The 9,297-nt window shown below is 48.1% G+C and overlaps 1 long non-coding RNA gene across 1 annotated transcript; it reads left to right on the top strand.

Annotated features, from left to right (window-relative positions):
• The first annotated feature begins 407 nt into the window (after nt 1–407).
• On the top strand, nt 408–4,702 carry LOC108348587 (uncharacterized). The gene is made up of 5 exons (XR_005495729.2): nt 408–2,372; nt 2,648–2,773; nt 3,376–3,500; nt 3,615–3,773; nt 4,607–4,702. It is a non-coding gene; the product is annotated as an uncharacterized LOC108348587 (long non-coding RNA).
• Nucleotides 4,703–9,297: the final 4,595 nt, after the last annotated feature.

The raw sequence follows: 9,297 nt of genomic DNA, 5'->3' as shown, positions 1-9,297 counted from the left end.
TCTTAATGCAAAAAATGGTGGCATTTGGAGGCAGACCTTTGGGGGATGATGAGTCATGAGGATGGGGCCTTCATGTTGGATTAGTGTCCTTGAGAAAAAGACTCAGAATCTCTCTCACATGACGCAAATGATGGCGGCCTGTGAACGGAGCCTGCCAGCACCTTGAGGCACACTACTTATTGATGGGGATAGAAAATGCTGGGTTTTAATTTCTAAAGGACTCACGGTGATGGTGGGCTTTATGGAGAAATTCAGCAGGTGCCTGAATGCACTTTCATGGAGAAAGTGACGTCTGAACAGACTCAGGGATGATGGCGGGTGAGCTTTGTGTGGTACCTGAGGCAACAGCCATCCAGGACACAGCGGGGGTGGGGTGGGTGGGGTTATCCACAAGTGTGTGGCAGTCACCAGCATTCAAAGGAATGCTGGAGCAGAGAAGTCATCCAGGCTAGTGGGTGGAAATTGAAACGTGACAGAGCCGACAGGATGAACACTCAAGGGCAGACGAGAAGGGACTCATGAAGTAAGTGGTTAGTGCGGGGTGAGAAGTGGTTTGAAGGCTACCTCAGTGTCAGGAGTCACCTACATAGGCTAGCAGGTGATTTTCCTAAAGGTGGCCCTGCCATTTTTGCATGGTCTTTGATGGGTGAGCTCTAAGAGGCAAGGCCCAAAAGAGACATCATCTCAGCATTTCTTCTTAGAGCTGGTAAATCTTTTCTGTCACTGTCAAATTAATATAACAATCCCTGGGTCTTAGCCCACCCTCTTGGGCAGATTTTCTGCAGATCAGCAAAGATGTACTCTCTTGTGGCAATGCTATGTAGACAAGTAGATGATTTCATAATTCCTAATAATGAGTATATAGAATTCCTAAATTTATACAAGTAAAATTTGAGCCCTTTATAACATAGGCTGCAACTAGGACTGTGCAAACCTTATGTGTCTCAGGGCTAATTGCACTGAGATAGAAAGCCATCTTGAAACAGATTTATGATCAAGGAAAACATTCCTTTTAGGCTGGTTGTAAAACCACTATCTGATAACTAGAGGTGTAAGGATAAAAAAATATAAAATATTGTCTGGTTTATTATACAAAACTTCAATACTAACAAGACACAAGGCAGGTGATTTGCCTCTTGACAAAACCACGCTAACTTGAGACATAAGAATTGTTGTTTTAAACTCCTAATGAACCTGTGGAGCTAGTGACAGATAATGGATGTTTAATTAGATAGCCAGTCTTAATGGAAACTCCTGTAATAACCTATTCAATTTTTGGTTTGCATTTATGTTTGAACTTGGCTATGAACTTATAAAAAAGGATGCTTTAGAATGTCATGTGATCGTGTCCTGAAAAAGTGCAAGAACTAGGAGGGATGACAAGGAGAGAGCAGAAGAGAGAGAAGGCAGAAGAGAGAGGAGAAAGTGAGCAGAGAGAGGAGAGAGAGAGAGAGAGAGAGAGAGAGAGAGCGAGCACAGAGACAGAGAGGGGTGTGTGTGTGTGTGTGTGTGTGTGTGTGTGTGTGTGTGTAAGCATGGATACTTGTGGAGTGGAAGAAACAGGCGGTTGGACTAGACAAAAATGTAAATATGAGGGGTTGGGGATTTAGCTCAGTGGTAGAGCGCTTGCCTAGCAAGCGCAAGGCCCTGGGTTCGGTCCCCAGCTCCAAAAAAATGTAAATATGTCTCTGAATGTGTGTGTGTATACATGTGTATAAATTTCTGTGCATACTTGCTTATGTAAAAGTTTTTCTTTCTACAAGTTGACTTTGTTTTCCTGGTTCACTAAAGGTAAATTGCTCTAAGATGCCCTCTCACATAGGCACTGAGAAGTGAGGTTTCCGTGCAAGACAGAAAGGAGCCTTAGCACTAAATCCTCCACTGAATTCCCTGCTGCCATACAGCCTGTGTTAGTTGACAGAGAATTATAACGTAAGTTTATAAAGTTAGACTTAAGTTTTCCAGCGCTTACCCAAGCACTGAGAATTATAAAGCAAATAGTAAGAGATAAAGACATAAGCCTCTCCAGTGCTTCATGAGGCACAGAACAGGAAGAAAGAGTTAAGTTCCCTACGAGGCCAGAGGTCATCAGTCCTTTGGCCTACATCTGATGCTGTGTCTGGCTTCAACCCATTCCAGCTGGATCAGGCATTTTGGGTTCCCTCTGTTATCAACCCTCCACCCTGCCTTCCTCTTTCTCTCTCTGGAGTGGCTCCTTCAGCTGCTGTAGAGACTATTCGCTTGTCACTTGCTGTCCTGGGACTACTGCCTAACCCAAGAGGAACCTCCGTCTAGGCCATCCTCAGATCCTGAGTTCTCTGGGTCTCCTGGAAGACAACTTTGTACACAGAACCACGTGCACAGGGGCTGAGGTGAGAGAGCGAGTGGTTGTCATTTCTGTTGCAGACATTACTGCGTACCTCACACAGGCAAACCAGAGGCTTACTGGCCAATGGAACTAGCTCAGTCTGTGGACTCCAGGTTCTGGGGGAAACTGTTATAAAAAACAAACCAGGGAAGCTATAGAGAAAGATACTTAACATTGACAGCTGGGCTCTACACACATGCACACACATGGTGTGTGTGTGTTCTTGTTCTCTCTCTCTCTCTCTCTCTCTCTCTCTCTCTCTCTCTCTCTCTCTCTCAGGAAATCAGATCATAGAAGTATTCTGGGAAGGAAAACATCAGACGAGAATGAAGAAAAGCCTCAGGAAGGACTTTCAGATTCCCTGACCCAACACTGCCCAATATGAGTCACCTCAGAGGCGGGAAGGTCTGTGGGATCGTTGGCGGCTGTGGATTTGCTGGACAAACTCCATCTTTCTCTTGGTCTGCTTATATACCTTGGTAAAGGCAGGCGGTGGTATCTATGTCTTCAGTAGAGCCTGTGGGAATGTTAGTATCGATACCCTGGTGTCTTTCTGCCGGGCCCTTCCGGCTAGTATCCCTTTGAATTGCTCAGGGTCATCTCAGACTTTTTCAGTATTCCCACAGCCCCAGGCCATATTGTTTGTCTCCCCCCCCCCCCCCCAAGAACATCTTTTCCAGAGACACTCTGCAATTTTCAGGCACTTGGTTGGCTTGAGTGCTGGGGAATACGGAGAGTTACAGCTCTTTTTATTTGGGAGTAATAGAGGCTACATAGACCTTGGGGAGTGGGCAGAAGGCTTTCAGGGAGGTCCTGGGAATGTTTCATTTGCACGAGGAGGAATTCTAGGTGCTTAAATCTGCAATTTGGCCACAGGACTACATGACTACCTCAATGGTGGCAGAGGTGGGGGTCTTGAGGATTTGGGAGGGAGCCATTCTTACTCCTGCCGGGATCAAATGAGAGATCAGGGGTTTGGACACATCACAAACTTATTCTTGCTCCAGGTCCATTGCCTCAGTCCTACGGCTTGTTTGCCCCACAATGCTGTCCAAGATGCAGTCATGAGGGCCACATTCAAGTCTTCCATCAAAGACCATGAGGCAGGGTCTCCCAATTTCTATTGACACAGGTGAGAAATGGGGATCTTCACTGGTCACCTGAAAACTTAGCAAGCCGTTCCCTTCTATACTCATCCCTGTGGAAAGTTCTAGACCAATTCCGTTCTCTTTTTTTTTTTTTTAAGGCATGGTTCCTCCGGCCAAAATTGCCCTTTCTTCGTTTGTGTTATTCTGAGCACCATTCTTCCTCTGTGTCTGCCTCCCTCTGTGTGTCTGTGGTGTATCAGAGCCCAGGATCTGAGCCCTCCGCTTCTCCGTCAGTCTGGGATCTGCACGGCAGCCAGGTGACCGCCCTCTTTAAAGCTCAAAGTGCCCCCTGCTTTTTCTGGAATCTGTGCCCTGCATCGGGTTGAGCTCAGTGGTGGTTTAAATGAAGAGAAACCTTTGAAGATGCCCTTCTCTGACCTCTTGCCTCTACAAAGACACAGACCTTTCTGAGCACCACTTTCCAGTAAGGTTTGTCCCTCAGAGCCAGCATGGGGGAGGCTCGCCTTTCGAGCAGGCCTCCTGACAGGTTTTGGGTTTTTCTCTGATCCAGGTTTATATAATATTCAGTCATTCAGGTCACCACCTTCCTGTCTCTCTACCTAAGCACAGACCAGAGCAAGAGCCACAGCCGGTCAGAACACTGGGCCATTTCCCCAGCTAGGAGCACTCTCCTGGGAAGGACTACAACTTAGTGACAATGACAAAGAGATGAGTTAGCAGAGATGCTGGTGACTGCTCTGGGTACATGTGGTCTTAGACGAACATCTGAGTTCTACGAGCCTTGGTTTCCCTGCTGAACATTAAGGGTTGTAACATTGTGCCCTGCCTCCTGGATCTATGTCAGCCTAGAACTCCTCAGTGTAATCTTACTTGGAGAGAGGCTTTGTAGATTTGGCCAAAGTAGGGATCAAGATGTCATTAGATGTGTCTTAAGTCCTTCTAAGGGGATGTCTCTGTGTGAAACAGACTCGGGGGAAGACCCCTGTGACAAATGGTAGCAAAGAGAAGGAGGAAGCTACCAGGAGCTGAAGCAGTTAGATCCCTAGGGAGGAATAATGGGTCATGGGAGCTCCAGGAAACCAGGGCAGGGTGTCATTAATCAGACATGTTCTTTTCTGCCTCACTACAGGGAAGACCAGACCACAAAGAGCTGTGTTCTCTTGGGGAAGAGACACTGCCCCTACCAGGAAGCTGGAGGCTGAGTGGCTGGAGGGGCTCTCAGAGGTAGAGAGAGAGAGAGAGAGAAAGAGAGAGAGAGAGAGAGAGAGAGAGAGAGAGAGAGAGTGAGTGTTTATTAAGAGGGTGGAGTGAGTGGGAAGGGGTGGGGTGCATGGGTTCCTGAGGCCATTTCTGTCATTGCAGCTCCTGTCAGTGTGACCTGCTCCCTGGGGTTGGGGATACAGACTGGCTCCCATTGACTTAGAAAGCCGGCGGTCTTCTGTGACCCATGTCATCTCAGCCAGGACAGGGAAAACATTCAAGGTTTTCTAACCGAGCCTGAAACTGTCATTTCCCCAGGCCTGGTGCCTATTTGAGGGAGGGAAAGGGATGGCTTATCTTGCTGTGAGTTGGACCATACAGCTGTCCAGGGGTGACTGAACAACGCCTCAGTCTATGTGATGAACCATTAGCTCATAGTACACGGCAGGAGAGGAACGAGATGAACGGACAACTGTTAGGCTTTGTATATCAAGCCTCTCCCTCTGGAAGACTTCATACTTAGTCAGTTCCACTCTTTTTCCAGAGTCCTGGCCACAACAGTCTATTCTAACAGTGCAGTCACAAGGTCACATCACTCCAATGTCCTTGTCATCTGGCAGGGCCCTTGATCCTCTCCAGTCAACCCTGGGTTTCCTTCCCTCCAGCTTCCCAGAGCCCTGGGGACAGACTGTCAGCTTCATGAGAAATGGCCCCTAGGGGCACAGCTGGATGGGACCATGGTGACGCACTGTGTGGGTGAGGGTGTGTAGTGGGGTCCAGGACAGAGTTGGGGTGGGGGCATGTTTAGGGAAGGGGTGCTCAGGACCCAGAGCTGAGAGCATAGGCACTGACAAGACAGTGCTTGACAGGGCGCTGTGCAATTTGTTTGGCTTTGAGGATCCTGATGGTCAGGTATCCAGGTGGCCGGGGCAGGCTCTGAACTTGTTTTCATGATGACACCTGCCTACCCTGTCTTGTTCATGGGAACACAGTCACTGGCTTCAGGGTCTTTTGAATTCATGAGTCAGGAAGGTTATGGGTTTTTCCCTCAGACTTGGTTGGAAGAGAAGGACAAGGCCAGTTCCAAGAGGCTGCCCATGTCCTTTTGGTAGGTCTGAAAAGCTATGGGGGTTGGAGGCTACCTTTCGCCTTTCACCTTTCACCTAGTCCTCATTGCTCCTGTCAACCTCAAGAGTGTGGTTGTGAAAACATCACACCCCTCTGCCAGGGAGCTGGTGGGACTGGGGAGTCTTAATTACTATTTGCAGGAGGCCTGCTGCAGGTCCTCTACGTGCCAGGGAGGGCCAAGGCACTAGGCACTTGGCACAGCGATAGAGTCTGGGCCTCACCCGTGCTCTCAGCCCGGAGTGAAGCCCTTGCTAGGAGGACTGAGGGATGAGTTGAGAGTGGAGCACCACAGTCAGACTTTCCCACCATCACAATGATGAGAGGTCCTCCTCCCCCTCCTTCCCCCATTTCCCCTCCTCCTCTTCCTCCTGTACACTACGGCCAGCTGTATTAGTACAGTCCTGCTCTTTCATTATTACAAAATACTCAAGGCTCACACACACACACACACACACAAACACACACATATTTATACACACACAAACACACACACATATACACAAACACATAAACACACACACAAACACACACACACACACACACACACACACACACACACACACACACACACACCCCTGATATAGTTCACAGTTCTGGAGAGAGCTTGTGTTGGTGAACCACACAAGGCCTTGTAATGGGAAGTGTCTAAGGCCGCCAAGAGGAGAGACAGCAGCTCCCTTATAGCACCTGCCATTCTTCCAGGAACTCCTCCAGTTCTCAAACCTTCACCACTCCCTTCTAAATGCAGTTGCCCCTCCCTTTCTAATCACTTTCCCTGAGGCCCTGTGTCCTAAAGATTTGTCTTTCTTTACACCACCACAGAGAGGACCAGGCTTTCAACATGCAAACCTCCAGCCCTCTCATGTTTTATTCAAGTGAGAGCAGAAGGCAGCGAAGGAAGTTGGGTGGTGGTAATACTGTCTGATTTGCTTTTAAGAGAAGAGTCAGAGGCTACACAGAACAAGGACTGTGGCGGCAAGGGTCTGGGACAGAGGAGGGTGGCCTTCAGTGGAGAAAGGAGCAGGAGTCTGGAAACCATTTTCAGAGGTGAACAAGGAAAGGCGGGAGTCTGTGGCCAAGGGGTGAAGGGATTCCCACACAAGCCAACCCTGGCTCTCTGTGATTTCCTTTCCTTTCCCCCACATTTGAAAATCCTGCAGATGTCACTGATCGGCCACACAAGCCCTCTGACTCTGTAACTCTATGTAATGTGTAATTATAGCAACAGAGGCGTAAAATTACCAAGGACAGGGAGCTGCAGCGTAATTACACGATTCTTTGTCATTTGGATTCTTTTTTTTCTTATTCTTTCTTTTAAAGCTGCTTCCATTAAACGCTCCAGTGTGGCGGGTGGGAGAGCAGGTGGCAGATGGGCGGGAAGATGAGCGTCAGCGAGTCAGCGAGGAGTGAGTTCAGCATCGCTAGGGTTCGGAGTGGGGGGAGGTGGCCGAGGCTGAGGTGAGTGAGATCTGGGCGTCCCTTCAGTCTACAGTATTTTTGTGCATCCATCCACCCTTAGTCATCCTTAGCAAACAGTTTCATTGCAGCTCCCCACCCCTGCCCCTGTGGTAGGCAGCTCGGAGTGACCCTGCAATCACCAGGAGGCAGAACCATGAGACCGGCTGGGCACCGCAGCCCGCTCTCACCACCTCACACCACACATGCGCGGTCACAGCTCAACCCTGATGGCATGGACACTGCTGACACAACTCATCCCTGACCACACATACCACTGTCATGGCTCGGCTCTTGACACCACACACAGAAAGAGTGAGTGTTCGAGGCCAACCTGAACTACGTAGTGAGATCCTGTTGTGAAAGAAGGAAAGAAAGAAAGAAGGGAAAAAAGGGAAGAAAGAAAGAAGGTAGGAAGGAAGAAATAAATAAATAAAGAAAGAAAGAAAGAAAGAAAGGAAGGAAGAAAGGAAGAAAGGAAGGAAGGAAGGAAAAAGAAAGAAAGAAAAAGATTATCCCTGTGTGTGGAGGTGGGGTCAGCATCTGCAGGGCTCGTTGTCTTGGGTGTATGGGGAAGGAAAACGTTAGTCAGCAGATCTTTTGACTCTTCAGCCTCTGCGGATCTTTTCCTGGAGAAATTTCAGCTTCTTTGGGGGAAACCATGTTCTTGTTCCTGTTTTGCTTGAATGGAGGCTGTTTCTCAGCACGCTAGCTAGCCTCCCTGTCTAGTGCCCCCTGCCCCCTTTCTGACTGTTGACTGTGGAGACCTCTCCATATTTCTGTCTTAGTATTTTTGAAGAGTTGGGTGGAGAACTAATTGATTGCATAATTGAGTAGGTTTAGAGCAAGGGACCTTAAGTTTCCTCTGATGGACATTGAAACAATTTTCTTGGAGCTGCAGTTGTTGTCTCAGTTGGCAGAGTGCTTGACTTAGCATCGAGTCAGTGTCTTCCAGAGGAACAGAACTGAGGGAGTGAAGATATATGAAAAGGGTTTGTTAGAGTGGCTTACAGGCTATGGCTAGCCCATCAATGGTGCCTCCTGACGGAAAGGCCAAGAATCATCGAGTTGTTCAGTCTATGTTAGAATCCAAACAATGTAGACTCCAATACCAGCAAAGTAAATGTGTCAGCAGAAGGGTAGATGAACTTGCCAGCAAGAGTGAGGGCAAGCAGGAAAAAGAAAGTCTCCCCTTCAAGTCGTTTTACTTGGGCTGCCACCAGAATGGGTACCCAGATTTAGGGTGGGGGTTCCCCCCCTCAAACGATCCAATCAAGAAATTCCCTGAGAGTCAGGCCCAGCTACTTGAGTGTTAGTAGACTCCATATGTAGTCAAGTTGACAGCCAAGATTATCCATCACGCACTGGGTTCCATTCCTAACACTGTATAAACCAGGAATGGCGGCTCATACCTGTAACCCCAGCACCTAGGAGGTACGTGCTGGAGGATCAGAAGCTCAGTATCACCATTGGCTACATAGCAGGTTTGAGGTTGGCCTGGGCTCGGTGAGACTCAGAATAAAACAACCATTTTCCTGTTTCGTCTCTTCGTTTTTCCACAGCCGGTACGGTCTGAATTTGTCTCCCATGCCTTGCTCAAATATTTTTGTGGAAACCTGATCCTCAGTGTAATAGTGTTGAGAGGTGGGGCCTTTTCAGGTAGGACAAGAACCTCGCTCCTTCACAAGACCATGGTGGAGAGAGACGTTCATTCTGTGAGGCCCCAGGACACCACAGTTTGCCCAGTACCCTGGGTGATTCGATCAGCAATCTTGCTTCTGAGGGATGTTTCTCAAACAGTTTTCCTTCCTCCAGAAGGAACTGTCTTCGTGGTTTCTGATGTTGATGCCAGTGCTTACGTGCAGCATGTGGTAGCCTCAGTCATCGGTGTAACTGGGTTTAGCTATGTGGTGTGAACTTTTGGCAGGGTATTTTCAATTTATGAAACTTTCTTTTTCTTTTTTTCCTTTTCCTTTTCTTTTATTGGATATTTTCTTTATTTGCATTTCAAATGATATCTCCTTTCCCAGTTTCCCT

This window comes from Rattus norvegicus, chromosome 17, assembly GCF_036323735.1.
Source record: "Rattus norvegicus strain BN/NHsdMcwi chromosome 17, GRCr8, whole genome shotgun sequence".
Lineage (NCBI taxonomy): Eukaryota > Metazoa > Chordata > Mammalia > Rodentia > Muridae > Rattus > Rattus norvegicus.
The sequence above is the reverse complement of the archived record's forward strand: the minus strand, read 5'-3'. Positions and strand labels throughout refer to the sequence as shown.